The sequence below is a fragment of the Tupaia chinensis genome, unplaced genomic scaffold (genome assembly GCF_000334495.1).
Source record: "Tupaia chinensis unplaced genomic scaffold, TupChi_1.0 Scaffold000251_1, whole genome shotgun sequence".
In the NCBI taxonomy this organism is placed as follows: domain Eukaryota; kingdom Metazoa; phylum Chordata; class Mammalia; order Scandentia; family Tupaiidae; genus Tupaia; species Tupaia belangeri.
The window spans coordinates 831,408-853,636 of record NW_006159731.1 but is presented as its reverse complement, the minus strand read 5'-3'; the positions used below and the strand labels follow the sequence as shown (position 1 = coordinate 853,636).

The window sequence follows — 22,229 nt, the reverse complement described above, 5'->3', positions numbered from 1 at the left end:
AAGCTTAAAGGTGAAGTCATGCATTTCACAAATATCACTGGACAACTTACAGTGACGTGAAGTTATTCTGCTTACTGTGGATAAATATGAATAAAACAGTCACTGCTTTCAAAGATCTTTGAGTACAGTGGTAGAGACAGGTAAGAAATTAAATAATTATAATCTAGTAAGAAGTATAAGAAGAATGATGAGGAAGACCCTGGATATCTTTCGAGAATTAAGGCAGAGGTAAAAGTGGGTCATTAGGGACCAACAGATGGCATAATGGTTATGTTGTTGGGCTCCCACATAGTTGACTGCAGTTTGAGTCCTGGACCTGGTGTCTTTTTTTTTTTTTTTCTATAGGGCACGTGTGCTTGCCAGACAGACAGAGAGAGACAGAGAGACAGAAAGCGAGAAATCATCCCCCAGTGGGGATGGCCCCACTGCAATCCCTGTGCACATACGCACATGCATCCTGTGTGAGTTCAAGATACCGGGTCCAGGACTCGAACTGAGGTTGGCTTCGTGGGAGTTCAGCAACATAGCCCAAGATCCTGAGAGGAGAATGGAAGAGAAACAGATTATGGTGTGGCTATCCCCTGGGGGTGGGGGTGATTTCTTGCTGTCTTTCTGTCTCTGTCTCTCCAGTGAGCACACATGTCCTGTAGTAAAAATCTCTCTCTCAAAGATATATTTGGAAAAAATTAAGGTTTCTTTATTTCTTTTTAGCTTGCTATAGGAGGTGTGCACTTGCCTAGGGGGAGCAGGGAGGGATGGGATGGCCATTCTGCATCCCTCAAGGGGGATTCCCATTCTGCAATCCTTCCTCCTCTATTTTCTTGAAATTTTGGGCATACATGCACATGCACCTGATGTTTTAAAGCCACTCGGTCCAGCATTTGAACTGTGCAGTTGACCATGTGTAATCCAGCTGCCTTAACCTCTATGACACCTGCTGGTCCACCCAACATGTTTTTGAAGCCACTGGGGTGGGATTCAAACTACAGATGAGATCTGACTTCCTATGTAATGCTTAACTACTGGGCTATAGGATAGCCCTCTTATTTTTCTTATTACGGTATGCTATGAGCATCTTTTCATGTTGCCATCTCTCTCTCTCTCTCTCTCTCTCTCTTTTCATATATAATACTTAATGACTCCTTCTATATTAATGTACACATAGAAGCTTGTTCACCTTCTTTGATTTTTTTAAAAACAGCCGTTTTTTTTTTTGATAGGTTTTTGCTATAGGGCACGTGTGCTCGTCAGAAAGATAGAGACAGAGACAGAAAGTGAGCTCCTCCATTCTCCTCTAGGGATCTTGGGCATGCACGCACACGCGCCTGGCATGAGTTTAAGCTACCGGGTCCAGGACTCGAACCGCAGTCAACTACATGGGAGTCCAGCAACATAGCCATTACACCAACTGCTGGTCCCTTTCTTTGACCATTGGGACAGAGCAAGAGAGAGAGAGAGAGAGAGAGAGAGAGAGAGAGAGAGAGAGAGAGAGAGAGAGAGAGAGAGAGAGAGAGAGAGAGAGAGAGAAAGTGAGAGAAGAAGCTGCCAGGTCCAGGACTTGAACCATGGTTGGCCATGTGGGAGTCCAGCACCCTTAACCATGCCACCTACCAGCACCTTAAAGAATTATTTTATTTAAATTTATGTATTCATTTATTTATTTAAATTTGACCAGAGAGGGACAGAATGAGAGTGAGAGAGAGGGACAGTGAGAAAGTAAACCACCTGGTCTGGGACTTGAACTGTGGTCAGCCAGTGCCATGAACTACCACGCCACCTGTCGGCTCCTAGGCCTGAGTTTTAAACTGCTGGTTCTGGAACTTGAACTATGGTCAACTATGTGAGAATCCAGCAATGTAACTATTATGCTATCTGCTGGTTCCAAGAACTCTTTTTTTTAATTTTAAAGAATTATTTTATTTAGTTTTACATATTCAATCATTTAATTTTTAATTTGACCATAGAGAGACCAGTGAGAGAGAGAGAGAGAGAGAGAGAGAGAGATAAAGAGAGAAAGCAGCAAGCCACCAGGTCCGGGACTTGAATCATGGTCAGCCATGTGGGAGTGTCCAGCACCTTAACCACCATGCTACCTACTTGTCCCACCAAGAACTCTTGAAATATTTATTATGCAAGTCACACGTTGGATAGTAGCCAAGTATATATGATTAAATATTAACCTGTTTGGTATACACAGTACAGTTGTTCCTGCATGTCACTATTTTCCAACTTTTTTGTCATATGAAAGGCATAAATTTTTAAAATTTTTGCCATGGGCCATGTGTGATCACCAGAGAGATATAGATTAAGAGAGAAAAGAGAAAGTGAGAAAATGCCCGCAGGGAGAATGGCCACATTGCCATCTCTTCTCCTTTTTCTCTTGGGATTTTGGGTGTGCAGGTACACGTGCCTATTTTTTTTTTTTTAAATATTTTTAAAGAGGGGTTTTTGCGGGAACCAGCAGTTAGCGTAATGGCTATGTTGCTGGACTCCCACATAGTCGACCACGGGTCGCGTCCTGGACCCGGTGGCTTAAAACTCACGCCGGGTGCCTGTGCGTGGTGCCCAAGATCCCGAGAGGAGAATGGAGGAGAAGGGATTGCGGTGTGACCATCCCCCCTGGGGGGTGATTTCTCGCTTTCTGTCTCTCTGTCTCTCTTGAGTGCACATTCCCTATAGTGAAAACCCCCCCAAAAAAAAAAAAAAAAAAAGAGGGGTTTTTGCTATAGGGCGCATGCGTTTGCCAGACAGACAGAAAGTGAAAAATCATCCCCTCCCCCACCACAACCCCTTCTCCCCCATTCTCTTCTTGGGATTTTGGGTATGCATGCACATGTGCCTGGTATGAGTATTAAGTTGCTGGGTCCGGGACTAGAACCCTAGTGGATTATGTGGGAGTCCAGCAATGTAACCATTACGCCATGGGCTGGTTCTATTTTTGATTTTTTTTCGAAGCCACCAGATCTGGCACTCAAATCTGCAGTCTGCCATGTAGGATCCAGCTGCCTTAACCACACTGCCAGCTGACCTGAAAGGCGCATTATTGGTATATTCTACTTATTGCTTTTTCCTCTTTATTGTTACTTGGTTTAACAGGCTTACAGAAAGAAGTACAAGGAAAATCTCTCCCAACACACAAAATGAAACCAAGCAAGGACCCGGTTATGTGTTTTCCTAGGATTCCTGAAATATAAAGTCCATTTACATTGTAATAGCCCAGAGTGAGGAGTAAGTCTTCAGACTTTTGGTTATGATAATGACCAACATGGACCATGAGGACCACTTGATCTCTAAAACTCTCACTTAAAGGAAAGAAGGCTTTCATTTCAATATGTAAGATGTTTTATAGGCTGGAAACTGCTGGTTGAGAGCTCAGACTCCAGGCTGAATGGCACGAGACACCTGAAGAGAAATTTGATTATCTAAAGCCTCACCAATCAAGAATGCCCATGAGGGACCAACAATTAGCGTAATGGCTATGTCGCTGGACTCCCACGTAGTCGACTATGGTTCGAGCCTCAGACCCGGTGACTTAAAATCACGCCGGGCACATGTGCGTGAATGCCCAAGATCCTGAGAGGAGAATGGAGGAGAAGGGATTGTGGCGTGGCCATCCCCCCGGGGGGTGATTTCTTGCTTTCTCTCTGTCTAGCCAAAACCTCTCGGTACTCACCCCCCCCCAAAAAAAAGAATGCCCACGAGATGATCACGCCCTCTTGAACCAATCATTGACCTGATTATGCGCCTAGGACCTCTGCCCCTAGTTCTGCCTTCAAAAATGCATGTGGGGAACACCTCAGGGAGATGGGTCTTTTCAGCATGAGCGGCCTGCTCTCCTTGCTTAGCGCTTTACAATAAAGCTGTACTTTCCTTCACCACACCATGTGCCTATTGTTTGGTTTCATAGCGCTTGGGCGAGCAAACCTGTTGAGATCGGTAACAAAAATACTTCTATGGGACCAATGCAATGTGATGGCAAGAATGAGCATTAAGATTCACACAGAAGGCCAGCAGGTGCTGTAGTAGTTAAGGTACTGGGCTCTCAATGGCCAAGAATGGTTCAAGTCCTAGACCCGATGGCTTGAAACTCACACTGGGAAAGTGTGCAGGTGTGCCCAAAATCCTGAAAATGGAAGAGAAGGGAAGTGCAACATAGCCATGCCCAGTGGATGGGTGGTGGGTGAGTTCTCACTTTCTCTGAATGGGCGAGTGCAAACACTCTATAGCAAAAATTTCTCAAAAAATAATTTTATTTAATAGTCACACAGATTTTATTTTAAATCTGGCACATCCAAATTATGGCATCCAGTTTCCAAACTGCAACAATTTAGCACATTACTCAATCTGAATTAAGTTTCCTTAACTGCAAAATGAGGAAAACCTAACACATCACCTCAGGGGGTGACATAAGGATTAAAATACCTAGCAGACAAGGTAACCAGCAAGTGTTAATTTCCTTTCCTTTGCACCCAGTCGGCTTTATTAATTACCAAAAGTAGCCCTTTCCCCATGAATACGAAAGGTTGGGAGACATAAATTTTGGTGAGTTTACATTTCAGTAGTCTTCTTGGGAGCTTTTAGAGGCGGCTCATTAAACTACAATCTCCATAACGCACATAAAGGACCATAGTTCGTATATGAAGCCCTTGTGGCTTGGGAGAAAGTGCGAAGAGCCAAATTCTTCCGATTTCTTCGATTTTTCACTCGTTAAGACACCTTCCTCTACTTCAAACAATCCCCTTTCGGTTACTTTCCTGATTCCTACAAAGTCAACTTTCACAGGTTTCAACGTGAGGCGAAAAGGTATTGCAATTCCAGAAACCACGGTGAATACCGTAACATTAAAAAAAAAATCATCTTGGCTAAGTAGAGCCCTGAGACCGCTGTGGAAATAATTCGCCATTGTAGCCTTAATTGAAGTAAAAGGATAATCAGCACGATTACATCTAGCAGCCATTTCCAGCCTCTGAGAATCTGGGCTGAGTCCCAGCGAGTGCTTTGCATCCGCCACCAGCCTCCTTCACGCCAGCATCATCAACGTCCGACACCACACTGGCACACCGGCTTCGGCGCCAGGCTACCACCGCGCCGGGCTCGCGCCCGCGGTCGCACGGTGGTTTACAGGCGACGCGCAGCCTCCCATTCATCCAGGCCCCGGCGCGGGAGCCGGTGAGTGGCGTGCGCCGCGGATCCTCGGAGCCTCAACTGGGGACACGATGAAGCGCGCGCCACTCGCGCCCGCTCCCGGCGCAGCGCTCCCCTCTCGCCCTCCGCGCGGCCTCTGGCGGAAGGAGGGGCTCCTCAGGGAGTGGCGGGGAATTCCCCCTTCCTCAGAACGTTCCCGATTGTTCACCATCCTCACGTCAGCCGCAGGGGGTAATCCCCGACTCCAGCTGCTCCTGACGTCACCACGCCGAGCCCCCCACTGCACCCGCGCGTCCCAGCCTCCCGGACCTCATCGAGGCTCCGCCCCCAGGCGGGGCGACGCCCCTTCCCCCCTCCCCGGTCCGCCCGACGTAGGGGGCGGAGCCTCCTTGACCTGGGCGTGAGCGGTTGCTTGGGCCAGAAGGTTCCGTGGTGGAGGCGCTCCTCCGGCTGCCCCGCCCAGTAGGTTCGCTCGCACAGCTTGTTCCACACCCATTCTCCCTCCTCCTTCTCCTTGCTCCGCCTTCCCCCCCTTCTCCTCATCCCCTCTAGTTCTTTCCCCGCCTCGCTTCTTCCACGATCTCGCGAGACTTGGCCCAGAACATTGCGGATCGGGTCGGCGCCATTTTGGGACTGAGACTGGTGGTGGGGGAGGGAAAAGCGGCAAAAGGGGATTATTCAAAGTACCGAAAACCTCCTCCCGGGATCGAGAGCAGCGGCACCCCCAGGCCAGGGGCACCTCTGGTGGGGCAGAAGGTAACACCGTCTTCTGTGCTTCGCGCCAGAGTCCGGGGTAGGAGAGGAGGCGCCCGCGTCGGCGTTGGGGCTTAAGGGGTCGGGAGCGGCGTTGGCGGCGCGAGGTGTGAGGCAGCCCGCGGACGGGGGAGGCGGGGAGCATAAGGGAGAGGGGCGGGCGGCGCGGGGAGGCCCCTCTAGGTGTTGACTGGGCCCAGGTGGAGCGGAGGTGGCGGCGTGGGGAGGGGTGGAGGGCTTAGGCTTGGCGGCTGCAAGGGGGGGTGTTTGGCGGAGGTTGGGAACGGGTCGGACGCCGTCCGCTCTCGGTCTTCCTCCCTCGGGCCTCTTACACTCGCCCGCTTGCTTGTGCACCACTGCCGGTGTCAGGTTGAGGGAGTCGAGGCCGAGTTGTGGCCTTCGGCCGGTTCTTTCGCAGCGCCCGCGACTGCACCGGTTGAGGGAGTCGAGGCCGAGTTGTGGCCTTCGGCCGTTTCTTCAGCAGCGCCCGGACTCTCCCCGCCTCTCCCCGGTCCGTGGCACTTTCCGTGGACTGGGGCGAGTGCTGCCTTCTTCCCTCGAATCTTTGGGGTCCGAAGGAACCTGTTCTTTTTGCGGGAGAGAGCCATTCTTTCTGTGGTTTACGACACAGGCCCGGTACCTTCCACCCCCTCAGTTTGGGGAGAAACCTGTTTTCTAAATTCAAGGAAATTAGAACCTAAACATCGCACCCCTGCCCTCGGAAGCGGAGGTCTCCCCCTCAGGCGAATTTAAGAAACATTCTCGCCCCGCTTCTTACCTGTCTTTCCAGCTTTGGTGGAGGAAAATACGCTTCTTTTAGACCACCTTTTCTAGACATTTCTAATTTGGAGAGAACATCTTTCTCTTTATAGTACTCTCATTCTGTAAGTTATATTTACTAATTCTCCGTGGCAGCACACCTGTCTATTAGTTTTTCTTTGGTACGTTGAATAGAATTAGGAGATCTTTTGTGAGCTAGCTTGCCAATTTCATAGTTTAAAGATTTACTCAAAAAATTACAAGGTTTGCTTGTATAATTCTTGGTATTATGTCTGCACCCCATTCCCAGTTCAAATCAGTACCGTCACCTACCTTTCCCCCTTCCTCGCTACTACGAAGCCCTTTTCATTCAGTAGACTTTTATTGGGTGCTTGCTTGTGCAGAAGCACCTTTACTAGGCCCTCGTAGGATTATATAGAAGTGAATTTCTCTTCAGAGGTTTACTCATTAAGATGGGGATTGATTTTTTTTTTTTAAGCTTCAAATCAAAACTCAGTGTGTAATTTGGTTTTTATGACTTTTACAGGTGATTGCGTTACACAGATAAGAAGATCATCATCTAGGTTTTGGGTAAAAGGCCCCGGATATTTCACGTGGCCATTTTGGAATTACAATGTTTTTGGGGGTATTTTCGTCTCAGAAGTTTATTAAAATTGGCAAGAATCATCTCTGAAGTGAATCCATAGTAGTGAACAATTCAACAAGCTACTTAAAAAAGAGACCCAGGCTTCTCTTCAGTATTTTGGTTCAAACGGATTATATAACTGGTTAAAATATTTCAGTTGGTGGTATTTTTTTCGCCTCCCTTCACCCCTCCCCTATTGTTGGTATTCTTCAGCCAGCACTGTAAGATATGTTTAATTTGTGTACTGAGTAGTTTCAGCAGTTTCAAATTACTGTTTAAATATTGCTGAAGTTTCATGTAGTTTATTTTTACCTTTATTACAAGTTTTAGGAATTTTTGACCTCAGCTGTTTTCATGTCATAATGGGACAGCTTTTCTAAATGAAGACATTGAAAGAATACAGCATTTTTTTCCTTTTGTCTTTTATTTACGTGGAAATTTAAGATGTTGCAGTTTCCCAGCAGCGTGGTAGTATTGAGATAGCTGTGTGTGTCTCTCTATATGTTTAGGAATGCTCTTCAGATGTGAACTTTTCTTTTTGTTTTTGCTTTTTGGCTTATAAATTGGATTATTTCATCTGGAGTGGATAAGTACAACAGTGACACGTACATGGAATAATAAAGAAGACTTTGATCTTAAATCCAAGGAACTTGGCTAATTCTGGAGATAGCCATATGAAAACTTTAAAAAAGAAGTATGGGTAGCTGACTTGAAATAACTCTATGTCAAATAGTCACAGGTCAAGTATCTTCAAAGAACTTGGATATTATTTCAGAGGATACAAAATAAGAAAACAAACTGGAAAACATAAAGATTACAGAGAAAAAACCAACACCTTCCTGTGCAGTCCTGTTGGAATTTGTAAGTATTATTAAATGTTCATTTGTAAACTGTAAGGAGAGTAAGTTTATCCTGTGTTATTCTTGGAAGTCTTTCAGTTTCTTGCAGTAATATTGCTTGGCTTCAGTTTCCTGGACAGTCTGAGAGCAACTTAAACTATTGTCTGAATAAATTCAAATACAGAAAGATTTAAAACTTAGAGTATTTCAGATTCAGATGGTCTTAACTTACAAGTTTTTGTGCTTTTAAAATAACAAGTCTGTTTGGTCAGTATTCACTTCAGGGTAATTTATGGTTTTACAGAGTGATTCAAAGGTAGAAAAAAGTTCAACAAATGGTTCATTTGTCTTGATAGTTCACATTCTGCATGTGTCTTTTTTTTTTTTTTTTTTTTTTTTTTTAGGTTTTTGCTATAGGGCGTGTGCGCTCGCCAGACAGACAGAGAGAGGCAGAGAGATAGAAAGCGAGAAATCACCTCCTCACCTCCCAGGGGGGATGGCCACACCACAAATCCCTTCTCCTCCGTTCTCCTGTCGGGATCTTGGGCACACACACACATGCGCCTGGCGTGAGTTTAAGTCGCCAGGTCCAGGATGTGAACCACGGTCGACTATGTGGGAGTCCAGCGACAAAGCCATTACGCTAACTGCTGGTCCCCATTTTGCATGTGTCTTGATGGTTAACTTTTAAAAATTTACTTGTTCTTTAAAGGATTATCTATTTCCATTTGATCAGAGAGGGACAGGGAGAAAGAGAGAAAAAGTGAAAAAGCAAGCTGCCACATTAGGTGCCACTTCTCAGCACCTGTTAGTTAACTATATAAAATGTGGTCTAAACTGCATTTTAAAGTGTCATTTTATTTTATCTTTTTAGAATGATTTAACTTTATTTATTCATTCTAGTTTGACCAGAGAAGGACAGAACAAGAGAGAAAGCAGTCAGGTCCGGGACTTGAACCTCAATTGGCTATGAGGGTGTCCAGCGCCCCCAACTGCCACACCACTCACCAGCTCCATTTTATTATTTTTTTATTTAAGAGATTTTTTTCTTTTTTTTGGAGAGGTTTTTGCTATAGGGCGTGTACACTCACCAGAAAGACGGAGACAGAGACAGAAAGCGAGAAGTCACCCCCCCAGGGGGAATGGCCAGAGAAATTAGGATGGCCATGCCACAATCCTTTCTTTAAGCCACCGGATCCAGGGGAGCCGGGACTCGTACTGCAGTTGACTCCGACTCTGTGGAAGTCCAGCGACATAGCCATTATGCTAACTGCTGGTCCCCATATTTAAGAGATTTTTGTTAGAAGGCACATGTGCTTTCTGGAGAGACAGAGAAAGGGACAGAAAGTGAGAAAACCCCTTCCTCCCATGGCCATGCTGCATATCCCTTCTCCATTTCTCCTCTAGGGATTTTGGGCACTCATGTACATACACTTGGTGTGAGTTTTAAACTACTGGATCCTGAACTTGAGTTATGGTTGACTGTGTGGGAGTCCAGTAATGTAATCATGCTCCCATTCTATCTGCTGATCCAGTAAAGCAGCGCTTAAAAGTGCAGTTTTTTATTTTTTGGAGAGGTTTTTGCCATAGGGCACGAGCACTCACCAGACAGTCAGAGAGAGACAGACAGAAAGTGAGAAATCACCCCCCAGGGAGGATGGCCACTCCGCAATCCCTTCTCCTCCATTCTCCTCTTGGGATCTTGGGCACGCACGCACACGCACCCGGCGTGAGTTCTAAGCCACTGGGTCCGGGATGCGAACCGCGGTCGACTACGTGGGAATACGGCGACATAGTCATTATGCTGACTGCTGGTTCCCTAAAGTGCAGTTTGAAGTTGCAGTTTAGTTATGGAGCTGTTCAAACAAAATTATAATACAGTTAATGTTTTCAATCTGATATTTCATGAGATAGGTTTTTCATTTTTTTTTTTTTAAGAGGTTTTTGTTTTAGGGTTCTTGTGCTTGCTAGAGAGAAAATGAAAAATCACCCCCTTGGGGAGATGGTCACACTGCAGTCCCTTCACCTCTATTCTCTTGGTATTTGGGGCATGCATGCACATGCTCCTAGTGGCCTAGTGTGAGTTCCAAGGTGCCAGGTCCGGGACTCAAACCATGGTTGACTATGCGGGAGTTTAGTGATGTAACTATTATGCCATCTGTTGGTACTGAGATAGTTTATTTTAAGGCATAACCTTTCCTAACATTTGAATCCATTGTAGAAATTAAGTTTCTGAGAAAATCTGTTGAAGAGGCTTGTATTTCAAATTATTCCTTAAGGTTTTAGTTTCATAAACAAAACTCATTACCAGGAAAAGAAGCCAAGAGGAAATGAGGAAGTTTGATTAAAAACCTGAAAAATGGGGACCAGCAGGTGGTGTAATGGTTACATCGCTGGACTCCCACAGAGTTGACGGCTGTTCAAGTCCCAGACCCAGAAGCTTGAAATTCAGCTGTGCGTGCTCGGTGCCCAAAATCCTGAGAGAATGGGGGAGAAAGGAAAGGATCCAGGCATGCACATTCCCTCGTGTGTGGGGTGGTGATTTCTTGTTTTTTGTCTTTGTCTCTCTGGCGAGTGCATGTGCCTTATAGTAAAAATCTCTCAACTCCCTGAAAATAACAAAAAAATTTGAGTATACATTTTTTTTCTCTCCAAAAGTTTATGCTGGCTAAGTGTGTAAATGAAGGTGTTTTTATAAAACGTGAATATTAATTGCTATAATGGAAATCCTTTTGACAAATGAGAAGTTGATCTTTTCGCTGAGTTCTTCAGGATTAAATGGTGAGCAAGTTTTTAGTTACCATTAGTTCTACTGTACATTACATTTGTCAGTGAATTACAGGCATTCAGTAGGAGTGTTGATTTTAAAAATGCACTGAAATCAATTGGTAATTAATGTTAGTGAACAAATCAGCATAGCTAAAATGATCTAAGATGAAAGATTGTAATTTTTTTTTTAAAAGGAGTTTTTATCTTAGGGCATGTGTGCTTGCTGGGGAAAGAGACAGAGACAATGAGAGGGAAAGTGAGAAATCACTCTCTAAGGGGAATGGTCACTCCACAGCCCTTTAGTCAGGATCTTGGACTTGCATACACATGCATGCCTCTTGTGATTTTCAAGCCACCAGTCCAGTAGCAGCATAACTGCTCTGCCATCTGCTGGCCCCAAAGATTGAAAGTTTTTTTTTTTTGGGAGAGGTTTTCGCTATAAGGTGTGCGCGCTCGCCAGATAGACAGAGAGACAGAAAGCGAGAAATCACCCCCCAGGGGGGATGGTCACGCCGCAATCCCTTCTCCATTCTCCTCTTGAGATCTTGGGCACACACGCACACGCGGCCGGCGTGAGTCCTGGACATGAACTGTGGTCGACTATGTGGGAATCCAGCGACAAAGCCATTACGCTAACTGCTGGTTCCCAAAGATTTAAAATTTTTTAAAGGATAATTTTAACTTAATTAATTTTTTTTAATTATAGAGGGACAGAGAGAGAGAGGCAAAGTGAGAAAGCAGACCGCCAGGTTCAGTGCTTGAACCACAGTTGGCCATGTGGGAGTCCAGTGCCCTTAACCACCATGCTACCTGCTGGCCCCAAGATTTTAATTTTTGAACACTTTACCAAGAAGGCCTGCTAACTTCTCAGATGCTATATCTATATGTAAATAAATTATTATTCATTGATTTATTTTAATTTGACCAGAGAGAGAGACACAGAGGTAGAGAGAGGGAAAGCAGGATTCAAACCATGGGAATGTCCAGCGCCTTAACCACCACGCCACATGCTGGTACCCATCAGATGCTCAGGTATTTTTAAATAGAACTTTTTTGCTATACTGATTCACTTAGAGCAAAAGAAGTGGTTGAATCTAAAAGTAAGTGTTTAGGTACTCATATGCAGAATTTACTGCTTTGTAAATTTAGTTTTGCTATAGGGCCTATGCCTTCTGACCAGAGACACAAAGAGGAAAGAAAGTGAGAAAGCAGTCTAGAGGGGGGTACTGAATGACTATACCACAATCAATCCTTTGCCCATTCTCTAGAGAAAGTTATTTTTCTTTTTTAAATAATTATTTTATATATTCATTTATTTTAATTTGATCAGAGAGAGAGACAGAGTGAGAGGGAAAAGTGAGAAAGCAAGCTACCAAGTCTGGGACTCCAACCATGGTTAACTATGTGGGAGTGTCCAGCGCCTTTACCATACCACCTGCTGGTCCCTCTAGAGAAAATTCAGGATAAGCTCCTGTGCTCAGCACATTTTTCAAGCTTCAGGACCCAGGAGTTGAACTGCATTGTTGCCATGTGGGATCCAGCTGCCTTCACCACCATACCACCACCTGACTGGCCTTTAAAAAAATTTGTTATTGGGCACATGCTCTTATAGGAGAGAGAGAGATAGAAAATGAGAGAGCGTTCCCCCATAGGTCGTGACTATGCCACAGTTCCATCTCATCCAATTTTCCTTCCTGGATTTTGGGCACACTTGCACACCTGCCTGGCATGTTTTTCAAGCCACGAGTTTGTAACTCAAACTCCATGCAGTTGCTCTTGTGGGAATGCAGCTGCTTAAACCACCATGCTATCTAATGGCCTTATAGAACTTATTTTCTGTCCTAAAAGGTAAAGTTCAGTAATTCATCATGTCACAATAGAGACTGGTTATATAGTTAAGTAATTCTTTGTGTCACAATATAGACAGATTATGTATGTTTCTTTCTGTCAGATTTATGTGTATTAGTTGATTTTCCACCTTGATTTATATAAAAAATAAAGAATGTCCTACTTCGAGCCACTGGGTCCAGAACTGGAATTTTTTTTTTTTTTTTTTTTTTTAAGAATTTTTTGATTTAGGGACAAGCAGTTGGTTTAATGGCTATGTCGCTGGACTCCCATGTAGTCGACTGTGATTCGACCTGGACCCAGTGGTTTACACTTAACACTGGGCGCATGTGCGTACATGCCCAAGATCCCAAGAGGAGAATGGAGAAGGGATTGCTGTGTGGCCATTCCCCCTGGTGGGTGATTTCTCCCATTCTCTCTCTCTCTTTTTCTGGCGTGCGCACATCAAAAAAAAGAATGATTTGATTTAACTTTATTTTTTAAATTTTTGTTTGACCAGTGAACAGAGACAGAGAGGGAGAAAGAAAGAAAGAGAAAGCAAACCATCAGGTCCTGGACTCAAACCGCTGTCAACCATGTGGGAGTCCAGTGCTCTTAATCACCACACCACCTACTGGCCCCTAGGACTGGAATCTTGGTGTTAGCCTCTTGGATCCAGTGCCTTGACCACCGTGCTACTTGCTGGCCCAGGTTATATTTCTTAATATAGTGGCTTTTAAAGTTACTTACTCATCTCAGAATTGTATCTTGGGCCTGACGTGTAGATTAGTGATTCAGGGATCTGGATTCCCCATGGCCAACCACAGTTTGAATCGTGGCCCCTTGCAGCTTGAAAAACATACTAGGTTGGGCCATTTGGTGGCATGGTGCTTGAGGCTCTGGACTCCCATGTGTGTTATCCTGGTTCAAGTCCCAAAGCCCCAGGCTTGAGACTCAGGCTGAATGTGTGTGTTTGCCTAGGACTCTAAGGGGGAAATGGAGGAAAAGGGATTATGTTTTGCCATCTTGGGGGGGGGCGGGAGAGATTTCTCACTTTCTGTCTGTCTCTCTAGTGAGCACATGTACACTCATAGCAAAAATTACTCAAAAAAAAAACCCCAACATGGTCACGTGTGTGAGTGTGCCCAGAAATCTGACTGGATGGAGAAATGGAGGGGTTATTGCAGTCCATTGAGGGGTGCTTTCTTTATCTCCCTCTCTCTACTTTTTTTTTTTTTATTTTTGGAGAGATTTTTGCTATAGGGCGTGTGTGCTCGCCAGACAGACAGAGACAGAAACAGAAAGCGAGAAATCCCCCCCTTGGGGGGGGGGAGGCCACGCTGCAATCCCTTCTCCTCCATTCTCGTCTCGGGATCTTGGGCGCGTTCGCAAGAGTTTAAGCCACTAGGTCCGGGACGTGAACCGCGGTCAACCACATGAGAGTCCAGCCACATAGCCATTATGCTAACTGCCGGTCCTTCCCTCTCTCTACTTTTACATGCTTCCTGGCAATTAATAAAAATAAAAACATCGTAAACTGATTAAGAAGTTGAACTGGAATCACTTAACCATTATTTATAAAAAAAGAACCACATAACGCTTGTTTATGATTTCCTTTATTTTTTATTTTTATTATTAAAAATATTTTATTTAACTTTAGTACTGATTTCACATAAGTTTTGCCAGAGAGAGAGAGAAAGAGAAAGCCGCCAGGTCCAGGACTCGAACTATGGTCAGCCATAGTGGGAATTCCAACACCCTAATCTTCCAGCACCTTAATCACCACACCACAAGCTGGCCCCTATGATTTCCTTTAAATGGGTACTGTTGACGTAGTTACTACCTTGAGTAGTGGTATTAGGATCCTTCATACTCTCAGGATTACTACAGAGACTGATTTTAAATTGTTAACTTTAATCCTTAAATAGTCTGACTTTGTGAACTGTGCTTAAGCAGTTGATCAAGGACAGACTTATTTGAACTTTTTTTTTTTTTTTAACTTTTTCCATATGGTGTTTATGCTCACCAGAGAGGGAGGGGGCTGAGTGTGTGTGTGTGTGTGTGTACATGCACTTGCACATGTGCATGCATGTGTGTGTGCTGACCATGTTGTAGTCACTTTTTAATTCTCTTGGGATTTCCAGCATGCATACACATATGCTTGGTGTGATTTTTAACCTTTTGGGTCTGGGACTTGAACTGGCAGTTGGCCATGTGGGATCCAGCTGCCCAAATCTCTATGTTACCTGCTGTACCCCTCCCCATTTCATCATATTTTTCTTTTTAATTAAGGTTTTTGCTGTAGAGTATATGTGATGGAGCAGAGAGAGGCAGGGAGAAATCACCCCATGGGGAGATAGCCACGCTAAAGTCCCTTTTTTTTCACTCACCTCTAAGGATTTGGGTACACACTCATAGTTCCTAGTGTGATTTTTAAGCTGCCTGGTCTGGAGCTCAAATCATAGTCGGCCATGTTGGAGTCCAGCACCTTAACTTAACCACCTGCTGGCCTGTGATTTTATCTTTTTTTTTTTTTTTTGGAGAGATTTTTCGCTATAGGGTGCATGCGCTTGCCAGAGAGACATAGAGACAGAAAGTGAGAAATCACCCCCCCCCCCCCCCCCCGGGGGTGGTGGTGGTGGTGGTCACACCGCAATCCCTTCTCCATTCTCCTCTCGGGATCTTGGGCACTCGCCCAGCGTGAACGGTCGACTATGTGGAAGTCCAGCAACATAGCCATTACGCTAACTGCTGGTCTCGATTTTATCTTTTAAAGTAGATTTCGGCCTGCTAATATTTTTTAAGGGATATGGGCCCTTTTTATTTTTATTTCTTTTATAAAGCTTATTTTTCTATTTTTTAAATTAAGGTTTTTAACCATTAGTTATATGTACTTAGAGGGAAAGTGAGAAATCACTCTCTAGGGGGATGGCCACACTGTAGGTCCCTTTTCCTTCACTCTCTTCTCTGGATTTTGGGCTCACATGAACCTTGTGTGATTTTCAAACTGCTGGGTCCAGGACTAGACCTGTGGTCTGCCGTGAAGGAATCCAGTGCCTTAACCAGCACATCACTTGCTGGCCTCCTTTTCTTTTATGATAGAGACAGAGTGAAGCAGAGAGATAGACACCTGCAACAAGGTCCTTACAGTGCGGTTCACTCCCAGTCTCAGCCAGCTGGGACAGTAGGTGGGTATATGTACTTGGCATGCTGGGGGTGGGGGTGGGGGCTAGGATGTGAACCCAGGACTTTCCCATGTGGTTTCAGTTACGTCAACTGCTGTGCCACAGCTTGGTCATGAGCTCATTTTCAGAATAGGCTGCTTGAGGTATCAAGAGAAAGAAAGTGAGAAAACATCCCTCAAAGGGAATAGCCAAGCCACAGTCCTTTTTCCAATCCTCTCTCAGGATTTTGGGTATGTAAGCACACACACCTAGTGTGTTTTTCAAGCTGCATGTTTGATTCAAAATGTGCTGTTGGTCTTGTGAGATCCATCTGCCTACACCACCATACCACCAGCTGGCCCTTGGTTGTTTTAATGAGTTTTGGAAATATGTTTTGCATACAAGTTGTATCAGGTACATATTTTGCATATTTCTCCTAGTTTATAGTCTGTATTTTCTCAACAGTGTCTTTTTAAGAACAAATGTTTTTAATTTTGAAGTAAAGGCTATTTTTTTCTTTCGTGGTTTGTACTTAATTTATGTCCTAAGAATTTATTTCTGTTATTTTCTAGAAGTATTGTAGTATAGGTCATAATGATCTGTGATCCAGTTTCTGGGAGTGGTATAATGAAAGGGTGTGGTTCAGTGTTTTTTGCTTATAGATGTCCGGTTGGGCAAGTTTCACATGTAGAAAAGGCTTGGTCCAGCTAAGATGGTTGAATGCCTACCTGGTTCACTGGGGCTGAAAAACACTGGGGGTGTGCATGGGTGTGCATGCTTGTGTGCTCAATAATCCCTGTCTGTTTAGCAAACTTGTGTACTAAAAAATTCCTATTCGTCTGTCTAGTAAGTACAGACAGTAGTTACACTGTGTAACACTTAAAAAAAATTTTCAGTGTGATCTCGTTTTGGTTCCACTGAGAAAACCATGTTACTAGGCTAGTAGGTGGTGATAGGGTTAAGACAGCCGTATCTTGGGACCAGCAGTTAGCATAATGGCTATGTTGCTGGACCTCCCATGCAGTCGACTGAGTTTCGGTTTTGGACCCCGTGACTTAAACTCATGCTGGGTGCTTATGCGCCCAAGATGCTGAGAGGAGAATGGGAGAGAAGGGATTGCTGTGTGGCCATCCACCCCGGGGGTATTTCTCACATTCTGTCTCTGTCTTTCTGACGAGGGCACAGGCCTATAAGCAAAAACCTCGGGGGTGGGGGTGGGGAGACGGAGACAACTGGATCTCTGGGACCAGCAAATTGTGTAATGGTTATCTTGCAGGACTCTAATGTGAATCAGTTGACTCAGTAGTTTGAGTCTTGAACCTGGAGGCTTAAAACTCAGGCCAGGCATGCGTGTGTGTGTGTGTGTGTGTGTGTGTGTGTATGTGTATGTATGTGTGTGTGTGTGTATGTGTGCCCAAAATCCCAGGAGGGAAGTAGAGAAGGGATTGCAGCGTGGCCATCCCCGCGGGGTGTGTGTGTGTGTGTGTGTGTGTGTGTGTGTGTGTATGTGTGTGTGATTTTTCGCTTTCTGTCTCTCTGGCAAGCACGTAAACGCTCTCTCAAACAAAAAAGAAGACAGCTGGATCTCACATAGCCAGCTTGTCTCCAGTCCTGGATTCAGCAGCCTGTAGAACAGTGGAGTGTGTGCCCTAAATCTGAGAGGAAGATGTAGAAGAGATCACTGCATGGACATTCCCATGTAGGGTACTTTTAAAAAATATTTAACTTTATTTATTATTATATTATTATTATTTTCCAGTTTTATCAGAGAGACACAGAGAGAGAGAGAGGAAGTGAGAAAGCAAGCCACCACGTCCGAGACTTGAACCGCGGTCGGCCATGTGGGAGTCCAGCGCCTCCAACCACCATGCCACTTGCTGCCCCCCCCCCATGTAGGGTACTTTACTTTCCCACTTTTCAGACACACATATCTTCCCCTCCCCTCCTGTCCCCTTCCTGCTTCCCCACCTACCCCCACCTCCCTATCTCTCCTCCTTTCTTTTCCTGCCTCACTCCACCTCCCCATGGTGTGTGTATGTACCCTGTGGCTAGTTAAAAAAGGAACAAACAGAAAAACAGGGACTAGCAGGTGGTGTAATGGTCTCATTACTGGACTCCTGTGTAGTCAATTGCAGTTCAAGTCTCAGACCTGGTGGCTTAAAACTCATACCATGCGCATGCATGGACAAAATCTTGAGAATGGAGGAAAAGGGGTTGCAGCATGGCCTTCTCCCTGGCGGAGTGATTTCTCACTTTCTGTCTCTCTGGCATGTGCCGTTTAGCAAAGAAACGCTTAAAAAAAATCCACAATAAATGAGCCAGCAGATGGCATAGCAGTTATGTTGCTGGACCCCCACTGACTGGTTTGAGTACCAGACCTGGTGGCTTCAAAATCACACCAGGCATGTGTGCGTGGGTGCCCAGTATCCAGGAAGGAGAATAGAGAAGGAATTGCCCCGTCATTCCCTCTCCCTGGGTGATTTCTTGTTTTCTTTATGTGTCTCTTCCTCTCTCTGTTTCTGGCAAGCACACATGTCCTACAGCAAAAACCTGTTGAAACACCAAAAAGCCTGTTACAGATCCCTTGTAAGGAGCTTTTTTACTACAGCTCCAGAAGGATGTTAAATTCAATACTATTACAGCAAATATCACCAGGTGACTGATGAAGTTATTGCTTGTGGAATATTAGGTTAAACACCACTTACAATATCAACTCACCTGGTAATCAGAATGTTAAGGACAGACTAGGTACCTTAATCTTATCCGTTAATTCACTTGACAGTTTGAGATTTCCACATGAAATATTCTCTAGCCTCTCTCATTGAAGTGAGTTCCTTTTATAGCAACTATGTGGAAATGATGAAAAAGGGAAAATTTTTATTTTCATCTGTTAAATTACACCATTTCAAGTACTTAATTTGCTATAAGTACGGTTGTCTGGGGTGGAGTTGGCTAGGTTAGTGGAAACAAAATATGACTACAGTAGCAGCTAATACTCAATCATCTTTTACCTGTCTGGATGATTGAGACCTGTGTTTTTTTATTGTTTGGTAGAACTGTAGCTTAAGACAGTGCCTGAGAAGTAAGACTAAAACTTCAACTCTATGTTTAGAGGTGTTATTTAATACACCTGTTATTAAAGCTTATGTTTTGTATTAGGTAATGTATAAGGATTTCAGGAACTGTTACAGTCAGATCACACTGAAAGAATTTAAAATTAGGGGACCAGCAGTTAGTGTAATTGCTATGTCGCTGGACTCCCACGTAGTCAACCGTGGTTCGCGTCCCGGACCCTGTGGCTTAAAACTCACGCCGGGCGCGTGTGCGTGCCCGCGTGCCCAAGATCCTGAGAGGAGAATGGAGGAGAAGGGATTGTGGCGTGGCCATCTCCCCTGGGGGGTGATTTCTCGCTTTCTGTCTCTCTGTCTGGTGAGCGCACGTGCCCTATGGCAAAAACCTCTCCAGAAAAAGAAAAAAGAATTTAAAATTAGTTTGAATTCATGTGTATAGTATAAATTACAAAAGATATTAGAACTTTTAGGGAAAAGTCATTCTCTCGCTCCCATTACCCAGCAGTTATTCCTTCTGAGGGAAACTATTGTTAATTTCTTATGTATTTTACCAGAGACTTCATGTAAAATAAACCACATACACATCCTTCTTCCCCCCCAGCCCCCCTTTTTTTTTTTTTTGGAGAAATTTTTCCCATAGGGTACATGTGCTCTCCAGAGAGACAAGAGAGAGACAGAGACAGAAAGCAAGAAATCACCTCCGAGGGCAATGGCCACGCTGCAATCCCTTCTTCTTTGTTCTCTGGAGATCTTGGGCACACATGCACACATGTCCAGTGTGAGTTTAAGTCACTGGGTCTGGTACTCGAATCATGGTTTACTACATAGGAGTCTAGAAACATAGCCATTACACCAACTGCTGGTCCCTTCCCAACCCTTGAACAAGTGAGTTAGAGATGCTGACTCCCCTGCACAGTTCAAAATCTGCATGTAACTTCTCCAAATGTAGCTATTAATAGCCTACTGTTGGACCAGCAGTAAAGATTACAATGCTGGACTACTCCCATGTAGTAAGCCGTGGTTCCCGTCTCTAACCCGGTGGTTTAAAACTCAAGCTGGGCTTGTGTGCGTGTGTGCCCAGACTACCAAGGAGAGAATGGAGGAGAAGGGATTGTAGCATGACCATCCCCTCTGCGGGGGGGAGGGGGGAATTTCTCACTTTTTGTCTCTCTTTTTCTCTGGTGAGCACACGTGCTCTATAGCAAAAACTCTATCTCAAAAAAACAAACCTACTATTGACCAGAAGCCTTAATGCCAACATATAATAGTTGATAAACAAGTTTTTTGTGTTAATATGCTTCATATACCATATTCTTAATGATAAAGTAGAAATGAATGAAAGTATAGTACTGTACCTCATTCATCAATTCCGTAAATGTTTTTATTTTACAAGAAAGTCTTTAGTACCTACATCAATATTTGCCATAGGGTGGGCGCCACCATGCCCCCTACATCAGTATTTGCATATGATACAATACTGTAGATGTTGTATGTGTCACTAACACTAGATATCAAAAATGAAAGGATAAGATGGAAAAGAAAAATCACATTTATGGGTAAAACAATTTATACATTTGTAAGAAGTAGCAGTATGACTGCTTTATGCTAGCCTAGTGTAATTTATACAATGGCTTTACATGGTCTAGACTGTACACTAATGAATGAATCATACTATTTTTATGGCATATAGAATTACAGTCATATTCATAATATAGTTTTGGAAACATATTCTTTTTCTTTTAAATTTTCTATAAGGCATGTGCACTCATAGGGGAGAGAGAGGGAGGAAAAAGGAGAAAGTACCCCTCAGGGAAGGATGGTCACACAGCACAGTCCCTTCTCCATTCTTCTCCTGGGATTTTGAGCACGCATGCACATATGCCCGTTGCGTTTTTTAAGCCACCAGGCTTGGAACTCAGACCACACAGTTGGCCTTGTTGGATCCAGTTGCCTTAACCACTGACTTAATGCCACTGGCTGGCCCAGAAAATTATTTATAAAACCATTCTCTGTGATGATAGGCTGACCAGAGGGACAGGATGGGTGGGGGGAGTGAGAAAGCTACCAGGTCTGGGACTCGAACCAGGCCGGGAATGTGGGAATCCAGAGCCCTTAACCACCACACCACCTCTGGTCCAGTGTAATTCTCTGAAGGCAAAAAATTCTTTGTAAGAACACTGATGGGCCCAGTCACTTGGCATGGTGGTTAAGGTGTCTGGATACCATGTGGCTTACTACATGGTTCGAGTCCTAGACCTGGCAGCTTGAAACTTGAACCAGGCATGAGTGTGCGGATGTGCCCAAAATCCAGAGAGGAGAATGGAGAGTAGATTGCTGCATCATCATCCCCCTCTGGGGGGAGCATGCTTTCTCTTTCTTTCTCTTCTACCCTGGTGAAGGGTATACATTCTATAGCAAATAAGCTAATACATTATTACTATGGAGACAATGGGGCTCATGCTGGCAACACATCTGAGACTTGGATACTGGAAACACTTGAGGTCACCAGTAATAGGAAGTGATTAGGAAGTTATTACAGTTGTACAGTTATGTACTACAGTTTTATGCAGTTATTTAATAACGCATCTTTGCGTTTGTTTACATTTCTCTCATCCAGGAAGTTTTTTCGCATTGTCCCAAATCTGTCCAAAAGTTTTTAGTATATTTATTGAAAAAGGTGCATATAAGTGGATCTATGTAGTTCAAAATAATGTTTTTCAAGGGTCAACTGTAGTAGCATGATTCTACAGCCTTTATTTTGGAAGTTTATTAGTATATGTAAAGTTAGGGGCCACCAGGTGGCGTGGTGGTTATGGCACTGGATTCCCATGGGGTTGAGTGTAATTCAAGTCCAGAACTTGGTGGCTTGCTTTTCACTCTTCTCTTTCTGGTGAGCACATGTGTTCTATAGCAAATAAAAAAGAATAATAGTAAAATTAAATAACTGTTTAAGAAAATATATTTGTAAAACTACCTCATTCTGTTTATTGGTTACATTGTGGTCTATTTAACCAGATCTTTATTGATGTAAGTATTCAATACATTTTCTTTCTTTTGCTGTTACGGACACTATTAAATGTTCTTGTAAATGTGGTACATTCTTACAAGTGAATTTCTGAGTGTTAGGTCAACTTTTCATAGAGGTATACTAACTTACATTTCTAGGACTAATTGTCTTTTTTTCTTTGACCTTTTGCCTTTTCCTTTTCAAAAATTTACAGAGGGCATATGTACTTGACAAAGAAAGGCTAGTCAG

At 44.1% G+C, this 22,229-nt stretch overlaps 1 protein-coding gene across 5 annotated transcripts in view; it reads left to right on the top strand.

The window, feature by feature from the left end:
* The first annotated feature begins 5,577 nt into the window (after positions 1–5,577).
* Positions 5,578–22,229, top strand: part of GPBP1 (GC-rich promoter binding protein 1) — a 94,779-nt gene continuing 78,127 nt past the window's right edge. Inside the window, exons 1-2 of one of the 5 annotated variants that reach the window (XM_006148975.3) lie at positions 5,578–5,901; positions 7,205–8,164. The gene's annotated coding sequence lies outside the window, so the exon portion shown is untranslated. Of the gene's footprint in view, positions 5,939–7,204; positions 8,165–22,229 lie in introns of all 5 variants that reach the window. The other 4 variants (XM_006148978.3, XM_006148973.3, XM_006148974.3 and 1 more) reach the window with 4 other exon arrangements.